The sequence below is a fragment of the Rhinolophus sinicus genome, linkage group LG03 (genome assembly GCF_036562045.2).
Source record: "Rhinolophus sinicus isolate RSC01 linkage group LG03, ASM3656204v1, whole genome shotgun sequence".
Lineage (NCBI taxonomy): Eukaryota > Metazoa > Chordata > Mammalia > Chiroptera > Rhinolophidae > Rhinolophus > Rhinolophus sinicus.
The window spans coordinates 151,234,941-151,254,143 of NC_133753.1; the positions used below are offsets into that span (position 1 = coordinate 151,234,941).

Genomic DNA, 19,203 nt, shown 5'->3' on the forward strand with positions numbered 1-19,203 from the left:
ATTTGGCTCTTCGCCTTTGTCCTCAGCCACCAATTTTCTTACCACATGCTTTAAGGGGCTCTCATTCCCAAAAAGGTCCTTCTGGCGGAACCACCCCTAGACAGGAAATAGGCCTGTTGTCTTGAACATTTTGGTTATGAGGGGAAAGTGCATAATTCTAACTCCCCAAATAATCTAATCACGTGAGCAATGAAAAAAATATAAAATAATTTTACAATTAAACATTTTGGTTTTGAAAAGTGCTTCTTGTAAAAGTCTTAATTTTCATTCTGGGGCAAAATGAGGAATGTGTGTATATAAATTCTCTTTTTGACTCAGGGCTCCTCATGCCAAAATAGCAGCTCCAGTTGATTTTCAGATCCTTGAAGGAAGAGACAGGGTTTGTAGCTTGCAGCTTCACTAAAGCAAAGCAGAGTTTTTGATGTTTTTGCATAAATAAGGGCAGGTATAAATACTTATTCAAAACTTCTGCGTAAAATCTGATGTCTGTAGATGTTGCCACTGAAGACAACTGGGTGATGGGTGGAGGGGTTCTGTCTGTATTATTTCTTGTAACTGTAATGTGACTCTACAATGATTCCCCAAATAAAATGTTAAACAAGGAAACAAGTTGGTAACAGCTTTCCTAAGCAATCTTGGAAAATGTGCAAGATGCATGGCTAGTAGGCGGATTGTTTAGGGGGCAGAGTTGTATTCTATGGCTATTCCTCTCTGGAAAGTGGAAACATGCAAAAAAGCTTGGCTCATTTGAGAGATCACCAGGAAAATGGTAGATTGGTACCTGAGTGGGAAGGTCATGCCTACATGAAAGCAACCGTTGTCAAGGTGTGGCCTGCACACCAGGTGGGGCCTGTGAGGAGGTCCAGGAGAAGCTGCTCATTGCACCACCCATGTCGGCAAACAATACACCCCTGTTTTGGGGCGAGTTACTGAGATATACCACATAATACGTGCCAGGCACCATTTTAACAAAAAATGGTTAGATGTAGTTCTTACTCTACGCCAGATGTTATGCTAAAAAATTTATATAGTTTTATTATAACTATTTTATCTTTGATTCAATCCTACAAAATGGATATTCTAGTCTGCATTTTACAGGTGAGAAAATTAAGGTTTAGCGAGAGTAAATAACTAGCCCACGGTTACAAAGCTTGTCAGAGGAGATGCTGGGAATCACGCATCTGCCCACACAGCCCTCTCACTGAAGTCTTAGTAAACGCAGCCGTGTTCTTCCTAGTCATGCTGGTAACTTGTGTTTCCTATATGAAAACGGTTTTATAGCCTCTTTGCTCAATTGTCTGTAGATTCTGAAATAAAGAGAACTACTGTGATATGTTTCATCAGTGTCAGGCTTTATACGAATAATTCCAAAACATGGTCTTGTGTGTTCAGGTGAAACTCCCCCAAGATGGTGGCTGTACATCAAAAGATAATATAGCCATGTTACATAAGAAGTCAGTGGGCCGGGAGGGCAGGAAAGGAGGTGGTTGCAATGACCCTCTAACCACCTCCGTGAAGTACATGCTGCCCCTTCTCGCTTATTCAAATCGGTGCCCTTCTTCAGGAAATAAAGAGAATGATAACTACCTTACAGCATGATGAGGAATAAATGAGTGGTGCTAACATTGTATCCAGGGCAGAATTCGACATATATTAAGTGTGTTTACTTAGAATTGCCCAGAAGCAGCCCCTGTGATGAGGAAATAGGTGTGAATCATTTATTAAAGAAGAACTGGTGAGGGAGTGGACGTAAGGTAAGAACAGGTAAGGGAGGGGACAATTGAAGCAAGAATGCAAATGTAGACCAAGTCCCACGGGGTTGAGCTTCACCCCATGCTCGGTTATCACTCCTGATTACTCAGGAACATAACTTATGCCTCAGAGTCATTCCCACGAAGGCAAAGGTGCTGGGCTTTCATTCTCCCACGTTGTCCATCGCTGACTAAGGGCCCCCCACAGCGAGGATGGACTCTAGGCGCTTCTAGGTCTCTGCACCAAAAGGCAAAACAGTTCCAGCAGCCCACGGGCAGCCCTCAGAAGGGATGCAGGTGCTGGCTGGTGGAGGCAAAGGCACACAGAAGCCCGGGGAGGAGAGCTCGGAGATAACCAACGAATGGCATCCAAGAGTATCTAAGCAGAGCTTTAACAGTATCTCCTACAATAGCATTTGATAAAAATTGTTTAGGTGCCCTGCTAATCATGCCGAGTGGTAGGACCCACAGCTGATTAAAAACTGTATTTATAGAGGTGGCTGTTATAACCAAACAATATTTACAGCAAAGTTTATGTGACATATTTAATGACATGCATAACCATGGTGCACAAATAAGTTATACACATAAATGAGAGTTATTCTGGCAAAACAGAATTTTAGTTTTTCTTTGATGGTTCATGCCAAACAGCATGTATCCACTAACACCACATACTTTTCAAAACCATCCTACACGTCCCCGTCCTGCACAACCCCCCACCACACACACACTGTTTCTCTCAGTTTCCCCACACTGTACCCAAGCCTCCAGTCCTTCCTTCGGCTTTACCCCTCATAAGCACCAACACTAAAGATCTTGGATAACTCCTCTTCCTCAAAACATTCTAGAATCTTCTGCATGCTGGGAGAGTCCATCATTTTAATAACTGTATTTATGCAGCTTTAAAGACATTATGTACTCATAGAGTAATGATAGCAATACTAATAGATTGCCCATTATTATGTCAGCCATGTGCTAAGCACTTCAAAGGTTTTACCACACAACAATATTTCTCACAACAGTCATACGCCGCAGGTACTTTTAAAATCCTCATTTCACAGATGGGGAAACTAGTAAGAATTCAAACCTAGACAGTCCTACTCCCGAGCCCAACCACTTACCCACTACATCTATTCTTAGTAGAAATGGGAGCATGCAAAGAAAATTGAGAACTGAAGCAGCGAAGAACATAGCGGTAGAAGACAGCCCCCACCTTCCATGCCTGGATATAGAGATCCTCTAAGTACTTGCAGATTCTAGTGTGTTGGGATCAGGGGAATGGGCTCACTGTACAACAACCCTCTTCCCCTGCTAAGCTCAGCTCTGATGGAGACATCCAACTCAGAAGACAAATGGCAATCAATTGCCAGCAATTGGAGAATTGTGCCCACATTACATCCTCGAAGCCACAGTTTGTTCCCAGTTCAGCATGCTGGAGCATGCAGATCTTCTTCCTGTGGGGGAAGGCTGTCCAGGGAGCTTTCCATGCTGCCAGCAGCAGACCTGAGTAAGCACCTCCCTTGGGGATGAGGCCAGCAGGCCAAGGTCTTTCCCCCATTTCCCCAGAGCAATTGCTCCTTCTTTGCTGGGGAGGAGTGAGGGGATGTGTATGGGTGGGTAAGAGAGAAGCTACGAGTATGTTTCCCACATTTGTCTCCTAGGGAGCAGTGAAAATTCCTGTGTCTGAGTGGAAACCCAAGAGGTGGGGAATAACAGGCCACTTTAACTTGGTCTTGTATAATTTTGGTCAAGACTATAGCACAGCTCACCAGCCACCCCAATAAGAGCCATACCACTTTCCATCTCTTATGAAACTAAACATATATGACATTATAATAATGTCATAAAATAGGGCTTCATTAAAACAAAAAGACAAGGAAGTGTACATCTAAAATTTACAATAAGTCCAGAGATATTTTGAGGGACACTGCATCACTCCAAACATTTTCATCCATGCTTAATGTCAGAAAGAGAGGCAACATTTAATATTCCTCACCTCCATTGTAAGTAGGGCTGATTGTAAAAAACTAGATACCTCAAGGCTGTTGCACATATGTCTGAAAATGGTGATTTTTTTAAAAACAAGCTTAAAATTAATTTCAATGAGGTATAATTTACATTCAGGAAGATGCTCTAGTGATTATTAAAAGAACCTAGTCCAAGAGATTTGGCGCAGTGCACCATCTAAATTATGAATGTACTTATTCTGGCAGGAAACATTTGTTGAAATGCTTATTCAGCATAGGTTTGAAACCCCTGGACCTTATATTAACTGTCCACAAGAAAGGTCAGCACACCTGAGCTCTGGAGCTCTGGACTTTGGTGGTCTGAAGACAGGCTCGAGAGAGAGCAGGAAGCCGAGAAGGTGGAGATAGCCTAATAGGAGCTCTAAGTACCTGTTGCTACAGCATGTGGTCCAACCTTGTGTAATAGCGATAATATTGGAAGGTGACCAGAGTTAAAATGCAGAACCCCGTATCTACAGTGAGACAGCATTCTGCAAAGACGCTTTGGGGAGGGAGGAGAGCACATTTTGAGATGAAAGAGCAGATACTGACCCATCATCCCTGCCTGTCCAAATCTTTGGCATCAGACTTTTGTCATTGAAGGATGCCTCTTGTCCTCCAAACCTTTAAACTTATGTGTAAACCCTCATTTTCCACGGTGCAGTTCAAAAGCCACCTTTTTCATGATGTGATCTCCTTTCATTATTGTGTAACTTAATTACATCTTTAATCACATCTTCCCAGTTAAACATAGTTGGTTTCCTCCTGGCATTCAGTCACGTCTTCCTTTATGGTTACCCATGAATGCGATGGTCTTCCCTATTAGAACATAAGCTCTGATCCCCCTTTCTTCATGAAGGAGTTGTCCAAATCAGCATTCCCTCAAAGTGCAATCTACACTACCTGGTACCTGCAAGGTGTCCTGAAAGGAAAAAGTTCTATGGTCGAGTACATTTACGACGTTTCTGTCTTATACTTCATATATCCTTTTCCAGGAGTGTCACAATGCAAAGCTGTTGTAAAGAACCTATTTAAATGTGTTACCCAACCATTTCCCAAACTTTCATAACAAAAGAACGTCCCCACTCACCCACAACATGACACCAACGAGCAGTCCTCATTATACACTACGGTAAAAACCACAGTGAGATATCACCTCACCCCAGTCAGAATGGCTATCATCAACAAGACAAATAGTAACAAGTGTTGGAGAGGCTGTGGAGAAAAAGGAACCCTCATACACTGTTGGTGGGAATGCGGACTGGTGTAGCCGTTATGGAAGGCAGTGTGGAGGTTCCTCAAAAAATTACGAACAGAATTGCCATATGACCCAGCAATCCCTCTCCTGGGTATCTACCAAAAAAATCTGAAAACATTTATACATAAAGACACGTGTGCTCCAATGTTCATTGCAGCTTTGTTTACCATGGCCAAGACATGGAAACAACCAAAATGTCCTTCGATAGATGAAGGGATAAAGAAGTTGTGGTATATATACACAATGGAATACTATTCGGTGGTAAGATGATATAGGAACATTTGTGACAACATGGATGGATCTTGAGAGTGTAATGCTGAGCGAAATAAGTCAGACAGAAAAATCAGAGAACCATGTGGTTTCACTGATATGTGGTATATAAACCAAAAACAACAAAAGAACAAGACAAACAAATGAGAAACAGAAACTCATAGACACAGACAATAGTTTAGTGGTTATCAGAGGGTAAGGGGGGTGGGGGGTGGGAGATGAGGGTAAGGGGGATCAAATATATGGTGATGGAAGGAGAACTGACTCTGGGTGGTGAACACACAATGGGATTTATAGATGATGTAATACAGAATTGTACACCTGAAATCTATGTAATTTTACTAACAATTGTCACCCCAATAAATTTAAAAAAGAAATTAAAAAAAAAAAAGAATTTGGTAGAGAGAAAAAAACACTGTATTAAGATAAACACCAAGATCTTTTAAAATTCTAATGTCTCTGTTATAAAATACCATAAAACTCACTAATTAGAACTAATTGACGGATGCAGGATGAAAGGCAGAAAGTCTACATTAAAATAATATTTCTAAAATGGAATACAGTATTTCTTTCAAGTCCATGCAAAACTGAAATTAAGTTTTCAAAGTGTAAGCCCTTATAATTTTAAAATAAACTTGCTACAAAAATAGCGTCTGCATATTTTTGAGTAATAACTCATTCGAGAGCCCCAAAATTTTGATTTTAAGATTAACATTCTTTTTATGCAATTTTGACACAATTAATTTGCTCTATGAAGAATAGCTCTCCTAAACCAGGGCAAATTGGCTTCAGTAGTTGTCTAAATCTCTACAAATTCCACATGAGTGAAATCTAAAGGCCTTATCTAAAAAACAAACCTGTTTACATACATGAACTTTTGTGATGGTCCTAGACCTCTTTAAAGCAGGAATATTTTCAAGTGAGTCAAAGAGAATAATATTCTCTTGAAGAAGTATCCAAATTCAATTTAGTACAGCAATATTCTTTCTGATTACAAAACTACAACATGCTTAAGAAATAACTGGAAAATTCAGAAAGTCACAAAGAATAAAATAAAACCCAAATGTATTTCTACTGCCCAGAAATCCCCACTCTTAACAATGAACAATTATACAAGCTATGCTGATGCTTGAGCATATGATTAATTTAGGTCTCACTGTACATTTGGATGTGAAGCCCTTCTCAGATTACTCTATTATCTCTACCTCTTCAGGTGTGAACTTCCCCCATTCACTGGATTAGTAGACTATCTTAAATAGTACAGGACTTCATTAGATGTTTAGTAATTCTTGGCTGTGAGCATATCTTCCATAGCAGTTGTTCTCAAGGTGTGGTCTGGGGATTCCCAGAACACTCCCAAGACCATTTAAGGAAACTGTGAGGTCAAAATGATTTTCATAACAATAGAAAGAAGTTACTTGACTTCTTTCACTCTCTTTTTTTTTTTTTTACGTGTGTATAGTGGGCATTTTCCAGAGGCTACATGATGTGTGGTGACATCATTACTCTGATGGTTAATGGAATGTATACTTGTAGTTTCTTGTGTTTTAAAAGTTTCTCAGTTTTAGTTTCTAATATGGTAAATATCAATAGATATAACTGACAAAAAGGAAGGCACTTTTATCCTTAACAATTTTTAAGAGTGAAAATGAGTCCTGAGGCCAGACCAAAATTTCAGAACTATGGTTCCATAGAAACCCTGTCCTGCTTGGACCTGGAGTTGTAGAGATTTCCCTTTAGAGATTTCTATAGGGTTTGACTTTGCCACTGCTAGATCCTCATAGGTTTCACAAAGGTCTGAACTAGTTTTTCTATGATTAGCTCAGCTCTGAGTTTCCATATTTACAGAGATTCTGGTAGGCTCAGAATTTCCATCTCAGGTGGGTGTCATTTTCCCAGCCTTGTCCATGGTGGACAGTTTTGGACTGTCCTTTCCTCCAGGTGGAAATGGGCAGTGTGTGACTCCCAGTTTGCCTGCTGACCATGTCTTGGCCATAACTTGGAAGGCAGAGGGACAACTTCCACAGACTGCTAAGCCTTCCTTTTCCATTGCTGGCATCTGAGGATTTCTTTCTTTTGCAGTTAGCTATTTGTTATCTAAATAATACTTTCATAAATTATCCATGGATGAGGAATAGGGTTTAGCATGTGCTCAACCCACCACCTCGACCCAGAGGTTGGCACTATTATAACCTGCTTCAACCATATATTTTATATTGACTTTTTCTCATGCTTTTAAACATTCTTCTATCATTTTAATTTATGGTATACTGCAATTCATTTAACCTGTCTCCTATCATTGCACTTTTAGGTTGTTTACACTATTTTAGTAGTATTAATAATATGGTGATACACACCCTTCTATGTGCTTACTGAGAATTCCTTAGATCAAAGGGAGAACCTAGTTTTATTGGTTTTTATATATAATATCACATTGTCCTTCAAAAAGGTTGTGACAATTTATAACTTACAGAAGCATGTAGGACAGCCGCAATTTCCTTGTGTTCTCGCTATACTAGAAATTAGTAGTTGAGGTTTCTGGCAAATCAGAGAAAAATGATGCTTTATCATTTTAAGTTCCATTTGATTACTAGTGAAATTGAATATCCCTTCCCCTGTAAAATCTTTTATCCTTTGCCCATTTTTGCATTGAGGTTTATAGTAGGTTTAATGGTGGCTCCCAGAAAGATATATGCACGTCCTCAACCCAAGAACCTATGCACGTGATCTTATTTGGAAAAAGGTATAGTTAAGTTGAAGATCTTGAGAGATCATCCTGGATTATCTGGGTGGACCGTAAATCCAATGGCAAGTACCCTTATAAGAGACAGAAGAGAGAAGACACAGACAGAGAGAAGGCCATATGAAGGTGGAGGCAGAGTCATGCAGTCACAAGCCCAGGAAGGCTCAGAGCCACCAGAAACTGGAAGAGGCAAGGAGGCATTGTCCCCTTTGGAGTGAGTGCAGCCCTGAGACATCTTCAACTATGAGAGAGCAAATTTCTCTGTTTAAAGCCATCCAGTGTGGTAAATGGTTAAACAACCACAGGAAACTAATACAAAGTCTTTTTCTCATTGAATTTTAGGAGTCTTTTTATATAGTAAGGCTATAAAGTCTTTTGTCATTTATGTTGCAAATACCTTTCTCTGATAGCCTTGTCTATGGCATTTTTGCCATACAAAGCTATTAAACTATTTTTAGAGTCTATTAAAAAGTTCTTCTTTCATATTTTCTGCCTTAATACTTTATCAAGGCCCTCCTGAACTTCCAAAACATTCATCTATGTTTGTTCTAATTAATTTTAGATTCATTGCTTAATGTTTAGTTCTGGAATTTATTTTGCTGTATTGTTCAGAAAAGGAATTTCAAAAAATGAATAATCAAATATCTCAGAAACATTTATGAAAATGGCCTTTTTATTCTTCTATGTATTAGTGTCTCTTCAGTTTTGAAGTCTGCTCCATTGATATGTTTATCTACTGCTGCCCTCCTACCATCTAGCTTTACATTTTATCACTTTTATGTTTAATATCTGTCAGTGCCCGTACCCTTCAGGACTCATCATTTGCAAATACCTATTTGTATCTCAGCCACTTTCTCTTCCAAATGAACTATTCATTAGAATTTTAATTAAAATTGTACTAAGAATTTTATGTTAAAAGTTTCATTATCAGAGGGTAAGGAGGGAGGGGGCTCTAGAAGAGGGTAAATGGGTTCTAATATATGGTGATGGAAAGAGAACTGACTCTGGGTGGTGAACACACAATGTGAGATATAGGTAATATATTACAGAACTGTACACCTGAAATCTATATAACTTTACTAACAATTGTCAACCCCAATAAACTTTAATTTAAAAAAAAATTCATTTGAATTTTAACAAGAATTGTACTGTTTACAAATTAATTTTATAGGAACTAAAAATCTTGAAATAGTCACCTAATCCAAAAATACAATATATCTATTTATTTAAACCTTTTTTTATGTAACTCAGTTTAGATGTTTTCTTCTTAGTATGCCAGTTTTTTAATAAACAAGATGCATACACATACAACTACATACATATTTTAAAGTTTTTATTCATTTGTATATTTGTTTACTGGTTTTTCAGAACCATGATATACTATACACAGAGGGTGCCAAAAACGTATACACATTTTAAGAAAGGAAAAAACTATATTAAAATTACACTGATGGTAATCACTCTGAGCACCTCTTGTAATTGCAGAAGTCAAATGTGACTTGTATTCATCTTTTGTTATCAGTATATATTGAGGATTACAATTTTAATACAGTTTTTTCCTTTCTTAAAATGTGTATACATTTTTGGCATGGTGTGTGTGTGTGTGTGTGTGTGTGTGCGCGCGCGCCACAAACTTTAGCTTCTGTCAGATCCATTCAGTGGGTCAGGAAGTGTGTTCTCTTCCAAAGCAAAGCATTGGCCTCAAGGGAGAACGAACATACTGAATTTTGATCGTGGAGTAGATCAGATGAGCTGCAAATGTTGGGTTAAACTTGCTTGAGGAGAATTCAGACAGGAAAATCACTAAACCATGCTGACAGTCCTAGCTCAGCTTTCCTCTCTAGACCTTTCTGTAGACCAGGGCCCTCCTTAAAGGAGTAACTTTTCAGGAGAACTGGCAAGAGACTCGTGCGTCTTCAGTGGAGCCCAGGAGAGTATAGTGCTCCTGGAGTCCCTTTCCTAAGTAGCTACCAGGATCCTGTCACCCTTCGGGGAAATCAGATGCCTGAGGACCTTCAGATCAACCAGAATTATTAAGCATAATCAATAACCAAACTGTAATACACAATTCCTACTCTTAAATAACAGCGAGATACTCTCTTCCATGAAATGACCAAAAACATTCTGGCAGATGATTTCCCTGGCATTACACAGAGGCTTCCAGATTTGAAAGGGACCATCTATGAATGTGGTATTAGCCACTGAAAGTGAATGTGGTCAGTTCTGCTTCTTTCACTGGGACTTACGAATCATGCGAGGGAAACACAAAGAGAAAGCCAAGGACTGAATCCCTTCCTGGAAGCACATGGGTTCACACAAAGGCTCTCCAGGGCTGGGAAAAGCAGGAGAAAAGCAATTTTTTTCAACAATTCTTCTTCTCTCCCCTGGGATTAAAAAAGGGCCCTCACACAATGGGATTTATAGATGATGTAATACAGAATTGTACACCTGAAATCTATGTAATTTTACTAACAATTGTCACCCCAATAAATTTAAAAAATAAATTAAAAAAAGGGCCCCCAAAAGATCCAATCATTCATTTGTTATGTACTTATTAAGCCCTTATTATGTACCAGGCACTCTTTGAGGACCTAAAATAAGAGATTGAACAAAACACACAAAGTCCCCTTGTGTCTGACTGTATGGAGCTTTCTTTCGAGTGACGAGACAGATCAGAAGACAAACAAATACATAATTTCATGTAACGTTGAGTTCTACAAACAAAAATAAAGTAGGGTAAGAGATTAGAGCAGTGCTGTCCCACAGAACTTTCTGTGATGACGGAGATGTTCTATATCTGTTCTGTCGAGTGAAAACATGGCCAAAACTTGCATTTAAATAACCAGACCTTCCTCCACTGGACAGTGCTGGTCACAGTGCAGGAGGTGCTGTTATTCTAGGAGAAGTCGTCAAGCTGGGAGCCTCCCAGGAGAGGAACGCTGAGTAGAAGCCTGACTAAGGCCAGGACATAAGCCATGCTGCTCCCCAAGGACTCAGTTTTGAAGACACACAGAATGGCAAGAGCAAAGGCCTCAGGTGGAGAAGGGCAAGGAGGCCAGGTGGCTGAGCAGAGTCAGGGAGGGGTCTCACGAAGTCTCTGCTATGACAAGGGAGGTGGCTGGGGACATATCATCAAGGGCTTTGAGGGTCACAGCAAGGGCCTTGGGTTTTACTCTAAGTGGAGTTGGTTTGAAGTCGGGGAGCTAGAAGAATGGAGCTTAGTAAAACCCTATTTACCTAACGCCGGGAATACCTCTTCTTAAACTAAATCTCATTCGCCCGGCTCTTTCACATCCATTATAATCTTTATTCTGACTATAACCATCTGATAATGAATATGACGACTTCAAAATACAGGCAGCATTTATGAAATGTCTTTAAAAGCAGGTTTGAGGCTGGAGCAGGAAGCTGACACAAGAATTCCTCAGTACAGACTAAGCAATCAAAAGGAAAATGCAACTCTTTGCTGTATCTGGTAGGTGCTTAAGAAGGTCTGCGATCATTTACCCTTCTCCACAGCCACTCAGTCTCTCATCAGAACTATTACGAAATGAGACTAGTTTCAGTTTCTCTGCTTGTCCATCACTGGAATTAGAAGAAAAAGAAATCGACCCAAATTATAAAATGAGATAGTCATACGTTGGATATTTAAAAGCTGGCTATGGTGGGAGCCTCTTCCAATGGGGGTGACTGCCATGAGCAAGGAAACTTGGAAAAGCAGCATCCTCCGGGTGGTGGCAGCCTTCCACTCACAAGGGTGCTGAGAGGACTCAGGTCCCCAATTTCAGAGCATCTGTGGGGCTCACCCACCTCTTAGCCATTCAAGTTTGGCTCTGTCTCTGACAGTCAGCTGCTGGGACCTCCCCAGACGTGGCCCTCTCTCAGTGGTCACTTCTTCAGAGAGCTTCCCAGGTACAGAAAATGAGCATCCTTAAGAGACCCCAGAATCCAACAATAGTGTGTATACTTCCTGCATGAAGTCTCATCACTGCTACGACCTGATTCCCACAAGCTCCAAATTGGTTGTATTTGATACTTCCCCGCAGAGAAAAACACTTTCCTTGCTTTGGCGACTAGTGGCGTACGAGCTGCCCCTTTGTGGGATAGTAAGTAGTGAAGTGTTGGGGTATGCTGACCGTCACCGAGTCCATCAATATCCTGCTCCGCTACTATCAATTAGCTTTGGTAAAGATCTGTGAGCTGGAAGAACACAAGACAGAAACTTGGAGAAAGGTGTACCTACAGGACCACTTGTCTGCATTTCTCCTAATGCCAGCTTGTTTGATGCTATCTTTTCATCCATTTGAAACAAGATCCACAGGCTGCCATTGACCCAAAATTGGGCAACACCTTGTACATCCTCACCCACCAGCTCATCCTCAAGTTCCTCATGTTGTTTATCACTGAGTTCCCTGAGCCATGTCTAAGGGCTCGTGTCTAAGTCTCTGGAAGAGCTACAGACTGGCACCTAGGCCAACACTGCTAGGGTTCGCACCCCCACCCCCACCTACGTGGCTCTAGGCATCTTTGTACAGCACCGGGTCTCGGCCCTGCCTGTGGTAGATGAGAAAGGGCATGTGGTGGACATCTACCCCGAGTTTGACGTTATCAATATGGCAGCAGAAAAGACCTGCAACAACTCAGATGTGTCCATGACCAAACCCTTGCAACATCGATCACGTTACTTTGAGGGTGTCCTCAAGGGCGCCCTGCATGCGACTCTGGAGACCATGAGCAGCAGGTGGATGGCAGCAGAGCTGCACCGACCTGTAGTGATGGATGAGCACGCTGTGGTCAGGGACTCGTATCACCGTCGGATGTCCTGCGGGCCTGCTGCTCACAGATGGAGAGAAGCCCTGAGCGGGGGGAGGGGTCACTGGGCCGGATGCCCACTCACCGCCTGCCCAAAGCTCTACGAGCCACAGATGGAACCTTGACAGAATCATGACTGTTTCCTGCTCGGGAGCCCCGTACTGTTTTACCTGGGAGCTGGGGAAGGTGGTAGGGAAGGGAGGAAGGAGAATGCATTTTTAGCTCTCCTGTCCTCACACATACACTTGAGGAACTTTCCGCCCTCCCATCCTAGCCCCCATCCTCTTAGACATAGCACTTGTTCTGGGTGAACTCTGGACTCTATGCCCCTCGGGCAAATTCTGATCTCTACGAGAGCCCAGACCTCACCCAGCCTTTGCTTCTATCTCTGTCCCCGACTCTATCCTAATAGTACAACAAAACTCTTCATAAAAATATTTTATTCATCTGTTTCATGCTGTATGGAAAAGGCTGAATCCATTAGTGACATTTCTTCCATATGGGGCCCGGGGAGGATCGTGGGGAGGATGGCCTTTGGGTTCCTATGCCGTACGCATATGACGGGAGGTGGGTTAGGTGCAGGGGGAGGGCAGAGAGGTTAGCTGAGGTTATTGCTTTTCATGGCAAACCTAATTAAAATGACAGGAACCTCTTCACAAAAAAGGGGGAAACGTTAGTTATGGAGCCAAATACTGGCGTCAGGCAATTACTTACACCCAAAGGTGGAACACTATAAGAGTGATGCAATCCATACACCATCTCAGGGGAACAAACACATGATCGTTCCTAAATTTACAGAGAAACTCCACGACATCCCTTGAGCAAGCAGTTTTCTTAGACATATTAAAACGACCTAAATGATTAGGCAGAAACAGTGATCTTGTTAGTGAGAAACACACACCTGGGTCCCAGTACTGCTTTTGCCATTTACTAGCTTTGTGACACTAGGCAAGTTATTTATGGCCTTCAATACTCAATCGCATTATCTGTACAATGGAAAATAAAAGTGCTCTTGGGAGGATTAAATAAAATAACATCAAATAACACTTGGTACATAGTACCTACTCAGCAAGTGCTAGTTTACTTGAAATTATAGAAGAATGTCCTTTATAAATAGAAATCCTCACCCAGCAGTGATAAGGCTGGCAATTTCCCTCTCACAGGAGCACTGGCTGGAGAGTCATGAAGCAGTAGCCTTTCCTTCCGAAAAGACTCACCCTGGTGTTTGCGGCTGTTGCTGAGATACGAACCCTGCGGTTTAGCTGTAAGGAAAGCGCCGAGAAGCACGCGAGCCAGGCAATGTGATGAGCATACTAGCAGAGTTTTAATGCAATTTAAAGGCAGAGCCAGACCGATCAAGTCTGCTTCCCTTATATTACATTGATAACAGCAAAACACTTCCTCCTGGACCTCAGTTATCTAACCCCTTCGGATATCAACAAGCCCAGGGACCCCCACCCCCCGCCCCCTCAGGCTTGTACTATTCTCCCCTTAATGTCTGGAAATGACATATTTTTTTCCTTCTGCTTTGTTCATGTTTTCCTTAGTAAACATTTCATTTCACAAGATTGCTTGGGCAATGGCTGCAAAAGCAGCCACCTTTGTGTAGTTCAGCAACTCTGAGCTGGTGATGAACCGCCCCAGAGCATGATCCCCAAGAGACGCTCTGCTCTTTGTTCCTGTTCCTTTGTGGCCTCTATGAGGGAGGCAGCAGAGACTTCCTTACTGCCTCCACCAGCACTCTGGGGCTAAATGCGGGTGCAGCTTGGGGACCAAGGTGCTTTAGTGGTTACAAGTCCCCACAGCATGACCCACAAAGCAAGAGAACTAGAGTGTCCATTGGCTTGGTGTTCCATGTTCTGCCCAGGATTCTCTTGCTACCAGCTACTTCTGCGTGATCCAGGTACAGTGGAGAATAAGTGCCCTCGTGCCTTTCCCAACAAAACCTCTCCTTTACTGCCATTGGTGAAAAGAGCTGCTCAACTAATTCACACACAGCATATAAATAAATGACTAAGGAGCTCCGAAAGTACTCTGCCCTTCCCTGAGGTTTTTCTCTTTTAATTCCTCAGTCTGAGGAAATGTGTACATTGTGGGATTTCAAGGTCAGTCATTGGGCTGATAAGTTAGACACTGGGGGAAAGGAAGAACCTTTTTTATTTAAATCCTCCCAAATAGGCTACTGAATATCCCACCAGTGTGAGAAGAGATCTGGGCCAAAAGCCATAGTCACAAGGGAAGTCAGAATTCACCTATCTACCCACCAGACTACTAGTTCTTTAAAGAAAGCGACCCTTTTTTGTTGTTGTTTTTGGTTCATCTCATATTCTTGGTGCCTAAGGAAACCCTGGACGCTCATTCATTCAGTCATTCAACTAACAGCTATTTTTCACCTACTCAACAGTGGGGTCTAGACTCTGCCCAGACTTTACGCAAACATAAATGAAAGGCACAGGTCCTGGCCATCAAGGAATTTTCCTTTTAGTGGAACATCCAACAACTAAACAGATAATTACCTTACAGTGTGATAAGAGCTATGAGCTGGCAGATGGTATCACCATATTATGGGATAGAGCAGAGTCTAAACTGAGTTTACCAGGCAAAAGATGGACAAGTAAAGCACTCACAAACCAATGACTTAACTTATTAAAGGCCATAGAAGGAACTCAGAATATATTTAAATTAAAAAAAAAAATCATGGCAAGAGTCCTTTGCATACCCACACCTATGTCAGATCTAGAACAAAAGTAAAAACAACAATGGATTCCCAATGCCTCTTCTGAAACTAACAGTCAAACTCAACCTGGACCACACTTGCTAAAATTGCAATGTTCAGTTTCTTCCATTAGCTTTTTGGTGTCTCACCTCTCTAACACCTTCCCGCCAGCATGGGGAGGAAGGTATAAAAGCATTTTCATGATTGACAGAAATACGTGATTGGCATCTGATTACGTGTGTTTTCTAAAACGCATCCAAGAGATATTAAAAAGTGTTCCTCATAAAGAATTTATGGACAAGTAAGATGGGAGACACCTGTCACTTTCTCATCACCTCCACTGCCCATCTATCTACCTGGTCCCAGCCACCATCCCATCTCACCTGGACGCTGCAATGGCCTCCTCACTGGTCTTCCTGGTTCTACCTTTATCCCTTAGAAGCTCTTCTCTACATCGCAACCAGAGAAATCTTTCCCTAAGGTAGGGCAGGAACTAACACTCCTGTGGGAAGAACCCTCCATGGGCTTCTTTCCCACTCACTCAGTCCCTACATGGCCTAGCTCACCTCCTCTCTGTTCTCATCTTTCACCACACCCCCCTCACTCCACCTCAGCTTACTCCAATATCCCAAACACTTCTGCCTCAGGGCCTTGGCATCTGCTACTTTCTGTGCTTGGAATATCCCCTGTGCCCCCTCCCCCCAGATAACTGCTGGCCTCTCTCACTTCCTTCCAGTCTCTTCTCAAATATCACCTCCACACAGAGCCCTAGACCACACTATCTAAGACAGTGCTCTCACATCACCATGCTCTGACCCTTTATGCTGTTATTCTTATCATCTATCACCATCTGACAATATATTACATAGTTTTTGTTTATTATCTAACTCTCCCCACAAACTATATACTTCATGAGAAAGGGAACCTTGTTTTGTGCTTGCCTAAATTCCCAGCACCGAGAACTCCTGATACATGCTAAAATCATTTGTTAAACAAATCACTGCACAGAACACTAAATTAAGGAAAACTGAATTTTTGTTATTGTTGGTTTTACAAGCCTTCTCAGAGTCTTTGATATGTGAGCATGCATTGTGTGCATCTTTCCTCCAAGAAGGAGGACACTTATCTGATCTTGCAGCCCAAAGTATCTTCCAGAGCAAGCACTCTCAGTACCAGAGTTGCGGAACCTTCATCAAGGGAGAGACACATCTGGGGAGAAAACATGTTTACTCGTGCTGCCCACAAGGAGGAGCCTCCCTCAAGAAAGACAGGGGCCATCTCTTGCTATGAACGTGCTTCCCACAATACAGGAAGAGCAGGATGAACACTTCCTCTTACTATGATCCCAGGAAAGCAAATGAATTGTGCGGTTTCTTGGTCTAATCTTGGAGAGGGAAATTATGCTATCACTGGGTACTGAACTGTTTCTGTCATAGCCAGTGTGGTCGGTTGCAAGTCGCCTGCCTTTGCCTTCCAAGTCTCCATCAGCAGCACTGGAATCTAATTATAACAACCCCAGAGGTCACTCTCCAAATGCATACACGCTGCAGGACATATTGAGCGGGGAGGGAGACGGACACAATTCATTTCCTTCTTGGAAAAGGGCCTCACTTCACCCTCTCAATCTCTTCCACGTAATTCACAAGTAATCATTGTTAACTATTCATCATTAATAATCATCTTGGCTCTAGTCACAAGGAAGTCACAGGTGATTCTTTAAGACAGATCTAGATCAAAAAAGAGTCAGTGAAGAAGTTTACCATCCAAAGGGCCATTAAGAAAATCCCTCCGGGGCCGGGGTAGCATTGAATCCAGTACATGTTTACGTGTGCCCGCGGCACGCAGAAGCTGAGGGGTGGAAGAATGAGTGGTAGGACAGGGGTCGGGCTGGCGACCAGTGGGAAGGAGGAGCAGCTTTTTCCCTCTGAAGTCACTCTCCGGTGGGACCAAGACCCCGTGACAGCTGGCTGGGATGCATGGCACGCAGCGGGGCATGCTGTACACGCAAAGGGCCAGGACATGCAAAGCCCCAAGGAAGCATTCATCCCACCAGCTTGCTAGAAGGCACAGAGGTCTACGGGCTGAGTGTGGACTGCCTTATAGCCGATTCTATTTTAAAGCACTGCCAGTAGGTGTATGAACCAGACTTTGAAAGACTCGTTATGAAAGTGACCAGTGACTTGGGCTTTAGCAGTATTTTGCTCATCTGGGCTTTGAGGACTAGCCCAACATGTCTGGAAGGAGAAAACAAACAAACAAGCACAGTAAATGGACTGTTTTCCTCCTGGCTGGAAATGGTTTCATCTGTTCTAAATTGAATTTTTTCCTTAAGTGAGAGCTTTCGGTTCTAATGATTTAAAAGGTTCTCTAAATGTAAGCAGAATCAATCAGGCTTATCTCCTCCCCTTCTTCCCTCCCCTAAAATGTTTCCTCACTTGGTCATAATACAGAAACTGCAATACAGGCAATATTCGACTCCTAACCCTTGGGTGTTCAGGGATGTGTATTTATGGCAGGTTATCTTTACAGCATGTTAACATTTATAAAGTAATTTCACGTACATGATTTCATTTGATCCTCATTTGTACTGAGAGCAGATTTAAAAAGAAGTTGAGGTTGAGAGATGTATTGGGACCCGCCCAGAGTCACAAAGGGCCAGTTCTAAATGTGAATCCAAGTCTAAGACTTTCGGCTCTGAATCCTGTTCTCTTTCAAGCTGCCAGCCATACTGAACTTCAGACATCCATCTTGGTGGCAAGTAGGCAACACTGTGCCTGCTTTCTGATGTGTTTCTTCCCATCCTGGCTTACTAGAATTCAGTTTCTAATTTCCCCATAAAGTGCACAGAAGGAGGCAAACGGAGAACGGAGCTCCACCTGGAAGCTGGTGCTGGCGGCTGAGGTGCTGGCGGCTGAGAGGCTGGCCTGGCCCCCATGGCTCACATCTGCACCCAGCCTCACGGCCCTGGGATCCATCAGGACACTTACTACAAGTCAGAGGCTTATAGGACTGCTCTTGACTGTTCACTTCCAAATGTGAACGCCCTGAACCCTGAGGGTCTGCCGAATTAGATTAATGGCTCCTTCAGGAGCATGCCTTTGCTTGAGAGAGCACCCTGCCTACGAACTTTGCATGTAAACACAGCAATTCTATCCAAGTGCATTTCTATTGCTGCTGCATTGCCAAGGATACTCGTGCTTCCACTTCCTGCAGCTGAAGAAGAGGCCCACCAGTGATACCCCGTGCCCTTGATTTCAAGAAGAGGGGTCTCCTTTGCTTCTGTTCCACCCCCTCCATCCCAGGCTAGCCCTTCTAGCTGTTTTGACACCCATAGCTTCTCTCCTGTCCAGCAGCATTCTCTTCCTAAAGATCTCAAGAAACATAAAAGTAAGTCCTTTGTGACATGCATGTTAGAAAACGCTTCACTATTGGGTACAAAGAGACACCACTTACAGTTGTAAATGATTAAAAGTAGTGTGGGCAGGCATTCCTCTGAAGGACAGTGGGTAACAAGATGTAACCCCTCTTATTCTATTTCTATAGAAAATCAGAGTTGACTTAAGTCACTGTACCTTGAAATATCTATTTTTATAGGTACAAATCATCATACTAGCTTCCTAATACAAGATTCCTTAGCTATAGAAAAT

The 19,203-nt window shown here is 42.3% G+C and overlaps 1 protein-coding gene and 1 pseudogene across 1 annotated transcript in view; one reads left to right on the top strand and one right to left on the bottom strand.

The window, feature by feature from the left end:
* The window catches only part of SV2C (synaptic vesicle glycoprotein 2C), a 183,128-nt gene that overhangs the window by 135,369 nt on the left and 28,556 nt on the right, over positions 1-19,203 (bottom strand). The gene's annotated exons all lie outside the window — the stretch shown is intronic.
* Positions 11,913-12,888, top strand: LOC109445624 (5'-AMP-activated protein kinase subunit gamma-1; annotated as a pseudogene).